Source organism: Protopterus annectens, chromosome 1.part0 (assembly GCF_019279795.1).
Source record: "Protopterus annectens isolate FY-2018-M chromosome 1.part0, PAN1.0, whole genome shotgun sequence".
Classification (NCBI taxonomy): Eukaryota; Metazoa; Chordata; order Ceratodontiformes; family Protopteridae; genus Protopterus; species Protopterus annectens.
This window is the reverse complement of record NC_056725.1, coordinates 1142233007-1142248138: the sequence shown is the minus strand read 5'-3', so window position 1 is coordinate 1142248138 and position 15132 is coordinate 1142233007.

Below are 15132 nucleotides of genomic sequence, written 5' to 3'. Positions count from 1 at the left end.
CTTGTAAATATGTATATATGTTTATATGTAAAGTACAGATTTTCATGGACAACAAACTATCTTTCAAATGTAAAATGTGCAAAATATACCTTCATGGTAATTGTATAGCAAACAAATTCTTTTGCACCACTCGATGCTTATTTCTGCTTTTTCCCTGAAAAGTTTTTTTTTTCTTTCTTGGCATCATCTCTATATTGTTTACTGCATATTACTCTATTATTTTGTATTATTGCATTGTATTGTATTGCAGTTTGTATTGTACAGTATTAAATGGTGATTTTCTCCCCAGGACTCTGCTGAAAATGGGTTACCTACTCAGTCGGACTTTTCCGGTAAACAAATATCAAATAAAATAAAAATAAATTATAGTCTATTAATAAAGCTAGAGGCAATGGCATACTTGTCACTTCCTTTTTTCTAGGCTTGCCTAAAGCCTTTGACACCGTTTGTCACAGTAAACTTCTCTTTTGAATGTCCTTATTAGATCTGTCTCAGCATTCCCTTCTATGATTATAAAGCTTCCTACCCAATAGGCATCAGTCAGTATAATGGCACTCCACCATCTTTCCATACCTCCCAGTCACCTTCTGCACATCCACACAACATGCCACCCTAATACAGTACACAGAGAACTCCACATTTATTTGCATATCTGGCAACATGGTGCACCTTCAAAAAATTACTCAGGAAGCTTTAACAGCAACTGTAACATTGCATTATAACTCACAACTCATGCTAAACCCTAAAAGAATACAAAGTACTACTTTTTTCCCCAAATCCCTCTCTCATGAAAAAACAAAATGTAAAGTCCTCTCTCTTGATAATGCAACCACTGAAGTCACTTCTCATACCAAATTGTTAGGGATAATAGTGGATGATAATGTTAAATTTGACCTGCATATTCAAAATTGCACAAGAAAAATGCATCAAAAACTATGGATGCTTTACAGAGCCAAAGACTTTCTCATCAATGCAACTAAAGCTACACTTGCCACTACTTATCTCCTCCCCACACTTCTTTATGGTACACCCATCCTTGCTAACCTTCAGGCATCACAGCAATCAACATTTTAGCAATGCTATAACAACATTTCTAAATTTGCAACAAAGACCCCTTTCAGAACGCAATATGTATAGCACTAAAAAGTCTAAATAGGTTAGAACTACCCCATCAACTAACACATACACAATGTCTTACCACCTGCAGAATTATCAATAACCCATCTGCATGTCCAGCACTAAATAACTTTCTGCACAGCTATGCTCCTACTCAGTCATTATGATCCAATGACCAAAAAATGGTGTCTGTCCACAAACCTATCAAATCTGCTGGGCATTGTCTGTACTCATACTATGTTGCTAAGGCCTGGAACTCCTTATCTCTATCCATCAGGTCAATATCTGCCCTTGCATCCTTCAAAACCATTCGGAAAGACCTCCTAGCCAAAAGGTGGTTCTGCTATTGCTCAGCACCAGGATAAATTAGATCTCTAAATGTGAACAAATACCAGTTCATACCTTACACCTCCTTATTCTCCCTTCTTCACTTGCTTCCTTACTTCTATCAATTTCTCACCCCTGGCTTTCTCTCTAAATATACCATAAGACTGCTTTTCGCTCACTTCGTATTTCAGTTCCTGTTTGTATTATACTAACTCACCTTTAATTTCTCTATAAACTGGCTAAAATTTCTATACCTATTACATTATTGTCATATAACTTGTATCTACTCAACCAGTGTTTTCATGTTACACTTAATATGATATAAGTATCTGAACTGTATTTGTTTTGTTTTCGTATTATTTTTAAAGACTGTAAAATTATTATTTTAAAACTGTTTTATAATACTTTAGAGCTGTTCTCCCCGTGTCACCACTGAAAATGAACTCCCACTCAGTCAGACTTGCATGGTAATCAACTGTCAAAAACTAAACAAGGATACTAACTCCAAGACTGCACAACATCTGGGGAATTGACATATTCCTCAGCCTCAAAAATTGTGCAGTCTGGCACATCCGTTGACAATATGCTTAGTCGACCAAACTGTAATGACTAAACAGATGTCGACCGAAACTAGACTCAACCATATTTGATTACCCTAGATATAAAGGATTGTGTGTGTGTGTGTGTGTGTGTGTGTGTGTGTGTGTGTGTGTGTGTGTGTGTGTGTGTGTGTGTGTGTGTGTGTGTGTGTATATATATATATATATATATATATATATATATATATATATATATATATATATATATATATATATAGAGATATATATATATATATATATATATATATATATATATATATATATATATATATATATAGTATCACTACATAATCTGAAAAGGTTTGAAATACAGAATTTCAAACTTTCGAGACTATATAGCCGAAACTCCTAATTACCGAAAGACCAGAAGCGCGAATTTCAAAATCCCGATCATCAAGAGTTTGACATTCGTGCTTCTGGTGTTGTGGTATGGTGGAAGGTCAGGTAAGTATCTATGTTTAAATGTGTTGGTTAGGGGTTTAGTGTGCAAGTGTGTGTTGTGACTGTGATGTGTGTGTGTGAGGGGGATGTAGGTGTGTGGTGGTGTTTCGTGTGCTTGTGTATTTAGTGCGACCTTGGAGTTAGAATATTTAAGTGGGGGGGGGGGGGGTGCAGGGGTGCTTGCCCTCCTGCTTGTATGTAGTTTAGGTTTGTGTGTTTGTGTTCTGTGGGAAGGTGTGTGTATGTGTATGAATGTGGTGTATGTTGAGTGTAGTTTTCGGTAGTTTAAATTTTGTGGTTTTGATGTTTCGGTATTTTAGTGTTTTGAGTATTTGGTCTCGGGATTTTGGGCATCAATAGTTTAGGTTTTTGGGATTTAGTAGTGGTTTTATATATATATATATATATATATATATATATATATATATATATATATATATATATATATATATATATATATATATATGTATTTACAACTTATAATTTTGTATGTAACCTTTACTTTATAAAACCATGATGCTGAGTAGTACATAAAAACTCAAAACTAACAAACACACAATGGAAACAGCAGCAGGAATGTGACTCAACGCAAAGATTTAGTGTTTTCATTCTGTTTTTATTTAGAACTTCTTCAGAAATGTTTTAAAAGACCTCTTCATGTTGTATTTACAGCCTGCCCAATTAATCATGTGACTTTTCTAACAAATCAAAGTGCAAACATTTAAATAAGATCTGCCGTCACTCTACAGACTCTGTAGTCATGTGTCTGTTTCTGACAAATCAAAGTACAAACATTTAAATGAGGACATTTTGTGGATGAAGTGAAAATCTTAAATCCATATGCACGCCTAAGCTTATCAAGTCGAACCTGATTTGTGATCCGATATAAAACATAACATAATTTAATGTAATAAAACATTGTTCTGATGTTTTAAAGGTACAGGTAGATAAAACAAGTGAACCTTCTTTATAATAAAAAAAAGATAAGCAACAGACATAATCATGACCTCCGTGCCAAAGTTAGATATGTTCATTGAACTCTGTTTTTTGTCTTTGGCAAGTTGCAGTTGCCACTCACCTTCTCGGCATTCCTGCAAAGAATTATGATTGCTGATGAGGGTGTCCAGATCAACTTGATCTAACACAAGAAAGTTGAACTTCTTGAAATCTATACAAGTTCCAGCATGTTTAGCCAACGTGTTGCTAGTGTCCTTCATTTTGATGGCTAAAACATGCTAGTAAATTCTTCTTCTGAGTTTCCTGATGTTTTTTCCAATGTAGTAACTTTGACATGTGTCACAGTGTGCCAAGTATACCACTCCACATGAATCGCTGTTGAACCTGCCTCTAGAGACAATTGTCCTATATACTGCCAGGAAGTAAATACTGGAATAGTTGTGAATGTAACAGCAATGTTTGCATTTACCACACCTAAAAGTTCCAGCGGAGGTTTCTGGGGTTGAGTTTCATTTATTTGAAGTTTCTACCATGCTATTAATGTTTGGCTAAACATGCTGGAACTTGTATAGATTTCAAGAAGTTCAACTTTCTTGTGTTAGATCAAGTTGATCTGGACATCTTTATCGGCAATCATAATGTTTTGCTGGAATGCCAAAAAGCTGAGTGGCAGCTGCGACTTCCCACAGACAAAAAAAAACAGGGTTGAATGAACATATTAAATTCAAGTGCTTTTTATTGGTACAGAGGTTATGATTATGTCTCTTGCTTATATTTTTTATTACATAGAAGTTTTCACTTGTTTTTTTATCTGTATCTTTAAAATGTCAGAACTACATTTTATTACATTAAATTATGTTATGTTATATCGGATCACAAATCAGGTTCAATTTGCTAGGCTTAAGCATGCATATGACTTTAAGATTTTCACTTCATCCACAAAATGTGCTCATTTAAATGTACTTTGATTTGTCAGAAAAGTCACAATGATTAATTGGGCAGGTTTTAAATACACCACAAAGAGGTTTTTAAAACATTTCTGAAGAAGTTCTAAATAAAAACAGAACAGAAGTGCTAAATCTTTGACTTGAGTCCTGCTCCTGCTGCCATTTCTGTAACATGTTTGCTAGTTTTAACCTTTACTTTAATCTAGGTTTGAATTATTTTTGATACCTACAATGCCCAAAAAGACACCTTACTAAAAGGATCTAAGGCCTAAACAACATGTCTTATATGGACAGACTCAAAGCCCTGTCACTATATTCGTTTTACTACAAACTGCTAAGTGGTGATATATGTCTGGCATACAAGGCATTCTATGATTCAGTACTGATGGATTTAATGCACATTGTCAAGTCAAATGGCATCAAAAATACTTAGTCTAGGGATATAAAACTCTTCTGCAACATCAACAGAACAGTTTGGAGGGACAGGTATATCTCGCAGTGGATACTGCTGCTCTGGAACAAATTCCCCATCCACATAAAACAAAGTCAATCCCTGTCCATATTCAAGTGTAACTTGGATCCATGGATGGGAAACAGAAAAGTTACTCTGAACTGCCCCTTGTACTGCTAATGGACAGAGGCAGCTCATAAATGCTTTATCCAACCATTGTGTCCCCTCAAATTATCTATGATATGATCCTAGGCATTCTCACTGGGTAACATATAATTATCAACCATGAGACAGGTAAGGCCAATATCTAACCAAATAGGACAAGTTAATTCTAGCACAAAGAGAGAAACTGACTAGACTTAAAATAGTCTGCAAGGTTAGCTAGTCTAGTACTTACATATGAACCTATGAACTTATAACATAATCAACGTTTTTATAAGTATGAAATAATTTATATACCTGTATAATGTTTTTTTTATGCTAAACCAATATATCATACTTTTATACTTTACCCGTACTTCAATGTACTTTTACAAATGCGTTTACATCTTACATTTTTATAATCCATTTTAGTTAATTTTATAACCATAACATGAAAAATGTTTTCCATAACTCTTATTTTTTAAGCAAAATTTATAATACTGTCAGCATTTTTTCATTTGTTTGTCTTGTGACCAATATGTAATGCACACCTTGTTCTGAAACAAATGAAGCCTGATTTGTTATGTCTTAAGTACTACTAAATAATTTTCACTGTGTTTTTTTAGGTAATTATATACGTTGTCTTGATAAGCACATCAAGTAAACATGTCTCTTTACCCTTAAATCTGATGCCTGTATAATATGAGCTGTGATCTGATTTTGTAAAATCTGTTTTGATTGTATAAACATACTGTGAATTTTGTGGAAACTGTATCATAACATTGTTAGAAATTTATCATACTGAACATGTAAATGTAGTTGTGTTTTTTGTTGATAGAACTGTAATACAATGTAGACTATTAAAATTATTGCCACCTTTATATTTAAAAGGAAAAAGTCATTAAACCTGTTTTAACAAATAATTCAGACTTTTTAAGTCAATATTTCTGTAAAATAAAATTATGTCTAGTAAAAGTTGTGAAGGCTGTCAGCCTAGCTAGATAGAATTTTGTAAATAATTATGTGTCATTGTAAATATTAATGTAATCCATAGGCTTGTTCAACAAATGTAAAGAGAGCTAACTCTATGTTAGGATTAAACTATATGTTGTACTGAGCTACAAAAATGTAACCACAGTGCACTCTGCTGGAAGAAAGCTGATAAGCATTGCATGACTTTGATTTCAACCTCTGAGACAGGATGCCTGGACTAAGGAATTCCTTCTATTGTTTTGAGAGCAGAGTTAATTGCAAGGTTTTACATGTATAATGTCTTTTATTACTGTGGCTTCCTGGCCAGGTGCAAACTTACTAAGAAAACTAAGAAATGTAAATTTAGAGCTTCTGGTAGCCTTGGAACCAGAGAAGTGTCAATAATGATGTAATCTAAAATAAGTCAACAGTGATATATTATCAATTTAAAAGATCTCAGAGAGAAAGAGCTAGCAAAGAGATAGCATTTTGCACGTGTCTTCAGAACTGACAACATCACCAGCACCCTGTCTTTGCTCTGCATGTATGTAAGTTATTTAGGACATTGTTTCTCTTAGAAATAGATAGAAAATAATAAGATTAAACTAGCTTTTTTCTATATTTATGTCAGACTATCCAACAGTATTGTTTTAAAGTTCCTGTGTCTGAACTGTTGACTAGCACTGTGTTGAATTGAGGAGATTTGTCTTGTGTTTTTTTATTTATTATTAAATATTTTAAACCTTTCAACTGTGGCTATTTTTTGTAGAGATAATTTAAGCTCTAGAGTACTTGCATGTATTTAGTGATACTGTACTAAGCCACTCCAATAGCCTTAAAAGTTTTGGTCACACTTACTAATTGGATAACAGTATTATTACACAGCGAAATTGGTCACCCTTTGGGAAGGGCCTTATAGTAGCTGATAAGTAGGGGCTCTGGTGGCAGTGGATTACTACCTTATAGCCTGGGCAGAAGGGGCATACCTAGTGAACCTGTCCTAGCCTTCCCCAGGAGTGTCTGTGTGTTTGTATATAAATCATATCTCAAAGTGTGTTTGTGTGTGTGTGTGTGTGTGTGTGTGTGTGTGTGTGTGTGTGTGTGTGTGTGTGTGTGTGTGTGTGTGTGTGTGTGTGTGTGTGTCAGCTACTTGGGTAGGGACACGGAGCACTGGTTGAACAGAGGGAGTGCTGGAAGAACTTGGCTTGGAACCCTGGCTAAGGGCTCTACTCTATAGCTGTGCCAGTGGGGAGTCTTACTGGGGATCTGGAGAGAGGGAGAAACCAGCCCCAGACTGACTGTGATCTCTGTGTGCTCTTAAGGGAAACTGTACTTTACTGTGTGTGTACTTGTTATCCTTCCCAATGTGGACGCCCCTCACTGGTGCTAGTAGAGAGGATTAAGGCTCCTTGATTACTGGGCCAGTGCACAGGCATCAGAAAAGTATTTCTTATTTTCTGGTTGATTATCTGTTTAGACACAGAAGCATAAATATCATTGATATTACACTTAACATTTGTCAAATACCTTATATTTAATTTTGTAAGTACTTACTCCTTTTTGTCTTGGGGTCTTTTAATGATAATAGAAAAGTAACATTACAATTTTTTATGTTTGAATGTACCTGTAACTAAGTTAAATCTGTGGATAAACCATCTGAATGACATGGATGTCATTATTTTATCAATATACCCACTTTGTTGTTGCTTGATTATGTTTAGATATCTTTAATTGTAAACTTTAGTATGTCAGTAGACTAGTAACTGAAGCTATCTCTGTTTAATTTTCTGCCAAGAAAATTTGGAAGAAATAACTGCAAAATACTTAGATGAAAATTTGCTTTACAAAAATGTAACCCTTTGCTGTTACTTGTAAGTTTATTAAATACATATGCATATCTATCTATCCATCTATCTCTCTATTTGTAAAATGATGCATGAAGTAATCTAGCAGTGACTACAGTGTAAATACCAAATAGTAGTACCTCAATTTATTTAAATGTCTCACGAATCAACAATGCAGATTACATATCACCCTTTCTAAGAATGAATGTTTTATACATTTACCTGTAAACTTATTAATTATGAATTTTTTGTAAAACTCAGCTAGTATATTTGATGACCTGTTCAATGAACATATTAAATAATTGTCTGTATTTTTATACATGTACTTTTTTGAAATAAAATGTCACTGTTTGAATGTTTTCCTGTTCCTTTATCTCTATTCCAATATTTACTACTTCAAGTATAGTTGGTTTAGAATTTGATTTCATTTTCTAGTAACTGCTTTTTTGGCAGTCACCAGAATTAAACTTAACAACGCCTTAATAGGCCTAGGTAATTCAGATCCTGTATCCCAGCTCAGAAAATCATTTCCTTGGTTACATTCATTTGCTCACCCAGTGTTCCTGACAGACTACTTAACTCTGTAGGGAATTCTTAAATTCTGACAACTCACTATGCTCCAAAAACATATGTTTCCAGTTACTTCTTTCTTCCTCATCACACCTCCAACATTTGCCTACCTGAAAAAAATTCTTTGAAGTCTGCTTTGGGTATAAAAGTATCTATGCAAACACTTCTAAGCAAAACTCTTAAATCTTCTAGACTCTGTTGCATATTTGGGATATATATATATATATATATATATATATATATATATATATATATATATATATATATATATATATATCCTCTCATTGTTTGTTTGTGAATTGCATAGCTAATCTGTCTTACTGTATTGTGCAATATTTTATATGCCCTACTTATTATCCCTTTTTAAAAGCAGCTTCTCCTCTAGATTCAGTTAAAAGTGTAGGTTTTTCATTTATGATTCTCCTATCCCTTTCTTGTTGCCTGTACTCTGATATCAGTCCCAGATAGGGAAGGCAATCACTAGCCCCTGTTCCCATTCTATTACCTTTCCTTCACTAATTATTTGTTCACAATACCTTGGTTGCTTTGGCGGCTTCCTCCAGTAAATTTCAGCTCCCTTTTTCTGTTCTCTTTACCCTAATTGCAGTCATCTCTATCACAAGTATCTCCTTTTCTATTCCCGTGTTGGCTTAGTTCTTAGCGTACTTTCTGCTACTTTATGAATATAATATTCTGCACGACTGCTATTGTTCGTCTTATGGATCTGCATCCAAAATCCCATTATTTTCTTAGTTCTTGAATTACACCTCCCCCACTTCATCATCCCTTTCTGCTTTGAACTGTGGCTTTCTGCTTGTGTTATGTAAAGAGCCTTAACTATGTACCTCTGAAATATTCCTTCAAATCAGGCAATCCTGAATCTCCTTGTTTTGTTGGAAGGATTGAATTATCCCACTTGACTCTTGCCCATTTTCCTTTCTCAAATAAAATTATTCAACTCTTTATTAATTAGTGTCCACAACTTCTCCTCTAGTTGATAAAATATGCCCAACTTGTGTATAAAAGTAAGGGATTAAAAATTTTTTACCACTTGCATCTTGTTATATATTAACATAAGCAAGAACTTTCACTTTCTCAGTTTTTTAAATTGTTTGTTTAGTCACTTCATACTTATCCTTAGCAGATATAACTGAACTCTTTTGAATCCATATTCCTAAAAACGTCTTTTTATCATGTTCCCATAAATAATGGTATTGCTGGACCATTTCATGTGTAGGTATATAGTTTATAGCTATAGACTTTGTTTTATCTTCATTAATTTTATACCCCCCCAAAAAAAAAAATACAGGAACTGTCTCAGAATATGCCACCACACTGGAATGTCCTTTTTCTGGTTCCATCAGGTAAAAAATATCATCTGCAAATAATGCCAGATGTTCTTGAGCACTGTACCAATTATATCTTTGAGTTTCTGAGTCCCTTATTTTCTTTGCCAGTGATTCTAAATATAGCGCAAATAACAAAGGGGAAAGAGAACATCAAATATCATCTGCAAATAATGCCAGATGTTCTTGAGCACTGTACCAATTATATCTTTGAGTTTCTGAGTCCCCTATTTTCTTTGCCAGTGATTCTAAATATAGCATAACTAACAAAGGGGAAAGAGAACAATCCTGCCTGGTTCCTCTGTCCAAACACAACTTATCAGAGAGGACCCCCCTTTGATTTTTGCCTCCAATCCCTCATATATCCTTCTAATTAAGCTTATTATTGTATCAGGAAATGCAAATGCTTCCATTGCCCTACTCATAAAATCTCAGCTTACTCTGCCAAATGCCTTCCCTGCATCAAGATCTACCAATAACGGCAGTATTTTCTTACATATCGCTTCCCTCTGGATCATCATTGTTCTATTAATGTTGTCAAATGTTTTCCTGCCCTTCAGCAAACCACATTGGTCCATAGCTATCAATTTTGGCATCACCTTTGCCAGTCTTAAGCCATTATAGACATAATCACTTTATAATCATGGTTTTAAATTGTGATAGGTCTATATGAATCTGGATCAGATAGATCTTTGCCATCTTTAGGGATTACCCACCACAGCTTTTTTCCAGGATGTTGGTACCATCCCTCCTTTTAAAATACTGTTAAACAAAACCTTCCAGATCTTTATAACTTTCTTCTGTCCTAGCTTCCAAATGTCCACCAAAATACTATTTCTGTAAACTTTACTATAGATTGGTTATACATCACCATTTTTATCTCATCTCCTCATATCTTACTTGTTAACTGTTGAGCCTCATCTATCTTTAACCTTGGCATATTTAAGTCTTCCATAAATATTTCCATTTGTGCTTTTTCTTGATATCTTCCTCACTTCTCTGCAGTCCACATATTTTCATAACATTTCTGAAATATGTCTAATACCTCTGCAGGATCTCTGGTTATTTTCTTGTTATAGGCTCCCTAAGTTTGGAAACAACCCCTTCTACTTTGTGTTGCCTAAGTCATTGTGGCAAAAGATTTTGTGCTTTGGAGTTATCAAAAAACAGTTCCTTGTGTATATAATCCATCATATAATCCAGGTACTCCCTTATTTAGTCTCTAGCACCTGCAATTGTGCCTCCTCTTGTTCTGTGAGATCTCCCTTATTTTGTAATATTTTAACCTTTGTCATTCCCTCTAAATAATCCTTTATCAACTCCTTTAAATAATTCTTATTACTTCTTAACCAGATATGTTTTTCTTTTATTTGTATCATTTTTTTTAAAATTCTGCTATAATTTTATCCCACTCACTAGTTATAAGCTATAACTAATGTAGTACTTTTCTCTTCCCTAATAACTCCTTGATAATTTCCACTACCCAGTCCTTAAATTCCTCTCTTTTTAACAGGTAGGTGGGGAAATGCCAGTGTCTGATTTTTACTTCATTACCCAGCATTTTTATCTTACAAATTATTGGTGCATGATCTGAAATAGTTATTGGATGTATATCAAGGTTCTCAATTAAATGGACATGTTCCAGTGAAATATAATTTCTATCAAGTCTAGCTTAGTTATTGTATCTTGAGGAATAATATGTAAAGTCTCTCAAAGTTCGTTTTACTGTTTTCACATCTTTCATACCAAATATTTTCATAAATATATTCAGAAATCTATCCCCTTTTGTTATATTTTCCCTTCTAGCCCCCCCAATACATCCTCATTTTTGAAAATCAAATGCCAGTCCCTCCCTATAGGTAATATTCCATGCTGAAAGCTGATTATTTCTCCCACATTTTATAAAGCTCCAAAATAGTAGTTTTAAGTGGAATATAAATACATGCCAGTGTAATCCTCATCCCTTGCCAGTAGCTCTTTACTACTAGAAATTTGCCATTTTTATATTTTTGTCCTCTTCTATCACTACTGGAGCTCCTGTAGCAATTCAGATAAGTACTCCTCTTTTCCTTTGTCCCTGATATTCTTCAGAATATCCATCTTGAAATTCTTTCTTTATCATATTCACACGCTCATTTCTTTTCAAATGTGTCTCCAGTGGTATTGTTATTTGCACTCTGCATTTCTTAATATAATTAAGTATTATTTCATTTTTGTCTACACCTGTATGACCATTCACATTCAAGATAATATAGAAAGTGTCACCATTTATGATAAGCCATTATTCCCACCTATTATATATATGGCAGCTTTTTCAAATGTCTAATTCCAGCTTTTATGATACATACACCCATTAATGTTTGTCAAGTTAATCTTTTATCCAGTTTTTTTCTTATCATCAACACTAGAACATATTTCACATTTTACAATACATTTTCTTTTAATAAAAACCCTCAATCAAAAAAACAAACTCACCCCAAGAACACCCCCAGAACCCATTAACTTACTACAAACAGACATAACTATGCATATCTTCAAATAATGAAGTTTAAACCTCTTAATAGGAACACTAGTGTCAAATAGAAGGCCACTAACACTGGCCCTAGTTAACTAGAAATTGAGGTTATCCATGCTAAGAAACATATTATTATTTGTGCTTCTATTTACACTAATTGGTGGCAGTTCTTTTTTTTTCTTGACTCCCCTCCAACATATGAGAAAACTACTTGCATACTTACAGAAATCATTCACTTTTAGCCATCAAGAAACCAGTGTTCTGTCTATTACTGCCCTATTATCACCTTGCGTCCATAGAAAAGTAAGAGAAAAAATATAAACAAAGTCTTCTATTGCATCCCAAAAGACAAGCAGAAACATTTATTGCTAAGGGAAAACTTTCCACTATTTTCAGTGTCCCCATATTTACTTGTTTCCACTTAAAATCTGTTATCAGAATAAGCCAATGGTCTTAATCCAGACATTCTCCTATGCAGATGTAACAGAAAACATCAGTTCTACATATATTATGATATGCATACTTTTACACCAGCCTCAACAAGTCCAGATTACAGCCTATTAATTTAAACATGCCGTTGTCTATCTCTTCTCCTCTTTTTGCACTGCAATGCCTGCATTTCTTAATACCAAAAAGAAGAAAGAAAGAAGGAGAAGAAGAAGGAAAAAAGGCACCGGTTTACTTTAGTAACTTTATCATATACAGGAATACTCAGCCAGCCTTTTCTTCATTTCATCCTTTAATTTTTGTAGTTTTATCAGCTTCTCAGAATATGTGTTTAAAGCTTCTTCCATTTTTTCCGGCCTTTTGTTATTTTTGTCAATATACTCATTCAGTGCTCCATTTATTTTAATCTTCTTTGAGCACATTTGACTTATTTTTTTCCTCTAGATTACCGGAAGTCATGTCTTACACCAAAGCTGGTGCTTAAACTATTTTTTGCTGCACAGCTGCAAGATTCTTCCAAGTCAGTGTTTTCTCTTCACTTTTTCTATTTGATTTTCTTTCAGGCTCTCTTAATTTCTTCTTTGCAGGCATCCATGCAGTGTACTTGCTAGCCAGTAACTGAATTTTATTCAAATTGACATTATCTCTGGCTGCAGTTTCTCAGTTTTGATTTTCTCATTGGAAGAGCTGAAGTCAAGCTGTTTATCAGTGTACAGCCATCTTGGAAGTTCTGGCAATCACTTGTTTTGGTGTATCTGTTTAGAGTTTAACTTTAGCCAGAAATAACAAAAATATCACAATTTGTACTTTTTTCTGTTACTGAGAGCTTATCTGACATAAATTGAGTAGATTTTGCTTTTACTGTCATTTAAGAGTAATACCATAATCACACTCTGTCTGCATATCATGAAGAACTTAGCAGAATAGAACCAAGTTGTACTAGAACAAAGTAAGCTTTATCACCCAGACAGGGAAGCAAGTTAACTGGTTAGCTATCATTCTTTAACTCCCCTGAGCCTTAAACTATATTCTTGTATTCTAAACTTTACCCATGTTTTGGTTTGGCCAATAACCACCTAATATTTTCACAACTACAACAAATCTCACAACTCACCATATCACTAAACAAGTATAATGGCTAAGCAACAACATGGACCAAACGAGCAAAATAAATAAAATAACGGCTCCGGTGCACAAATGAATAATCCAGGTTTTAACGAAATCACTTCACTGTCATGTATTTTAAAACTGAATAGTCTTTTGCGTTAAATTATATTTATTCGTTTTTAAGTATTTGGAAAGTGTCAACTGATACATTTTATGACTATTTTTACATATTTTGTATTTTATATGTATAGTATAATTAAATAGGTAGAGTATTTAGAGTGAGGAGCGTCCTGAAACTACTTTGGCCAGTAAGGTTTGTTGTTATTCAGACTTTTGTGTATTGTAATTGTCATAGGTTGGTTGTCATGTCAATTTTATTTTAAAAAATGTATTCAACTCTCTCGTTTTGCACAGCTGATTTGTCTGATGAAGTCTACCAAACTGGCAGGGTAGACGAAAAGCACTACACTTTCATTTGGAATAAAGCTTTGTGGATTATTCATTTGTGAACCGGAGCTGTTATTTTACTTATTTTGCTAGTTTGGTCTGTGTTGTTGCTTAGTCTAGTGTGGTTTTTGTATGGCTTTGGGGAGTACAATGGATGATATCACTAAAACCCTTTGCAGCTTTCAGATAACTCGCACAAAGAGCTGCCTGAATTGAGTAAACTAACCATGATTATAAGCTCTTTAAATGAGAGACTGAATGTTTTGGCAGCACGTCTGGATAGTCTCACTCAACCGAACTTGACAGTGAGACCTAAAGACACTGGAGCCGTCGGCGAACCAAAGGGTGCTAGTTACTTATTAGAGAATGCTGTTGGTGGAGGAGAACGAGTTCATGGAGTAGATCTTGGATGCAGTATTACACCAAATGATGTAAATCGAGGGTTGAATGCAAACAATAACATTGAAGGAAACTGGAATGGGATCCCTGCTTACCCGGGGCTTATAGATCTTCCTGATGTTAATGTATGGCTAAACAAGAAACCGGCTTTTGGAAATGGAGTATTACAAGGTTCACAGGAGAGACCGGCTGGGGTAAGCGTTCCGATTGTAACAAAACTAAAAGAACTAGACAGCAAGCCATATAAGGCTAAAAAATTGCGGTTAGAAATCATGTATTTTGAAGAGTGTAAAAGAGAAGGTGTGGTGCCTAAAGGCTTACTGTCATGGCAGTACCCTTCAGGCTTAGAAGCTAACACACCATTTCACTCTGATTTAATCAAACTGTTTAATCAGCATGGTTTCATACTGATGGAAACCATGTATAAACATTACAAATTAACAGTAGAAAGCCTTGCAGCTGAAATTGCTGTTTTAAACCAGGAGATAATGTCACATGTAGACTTT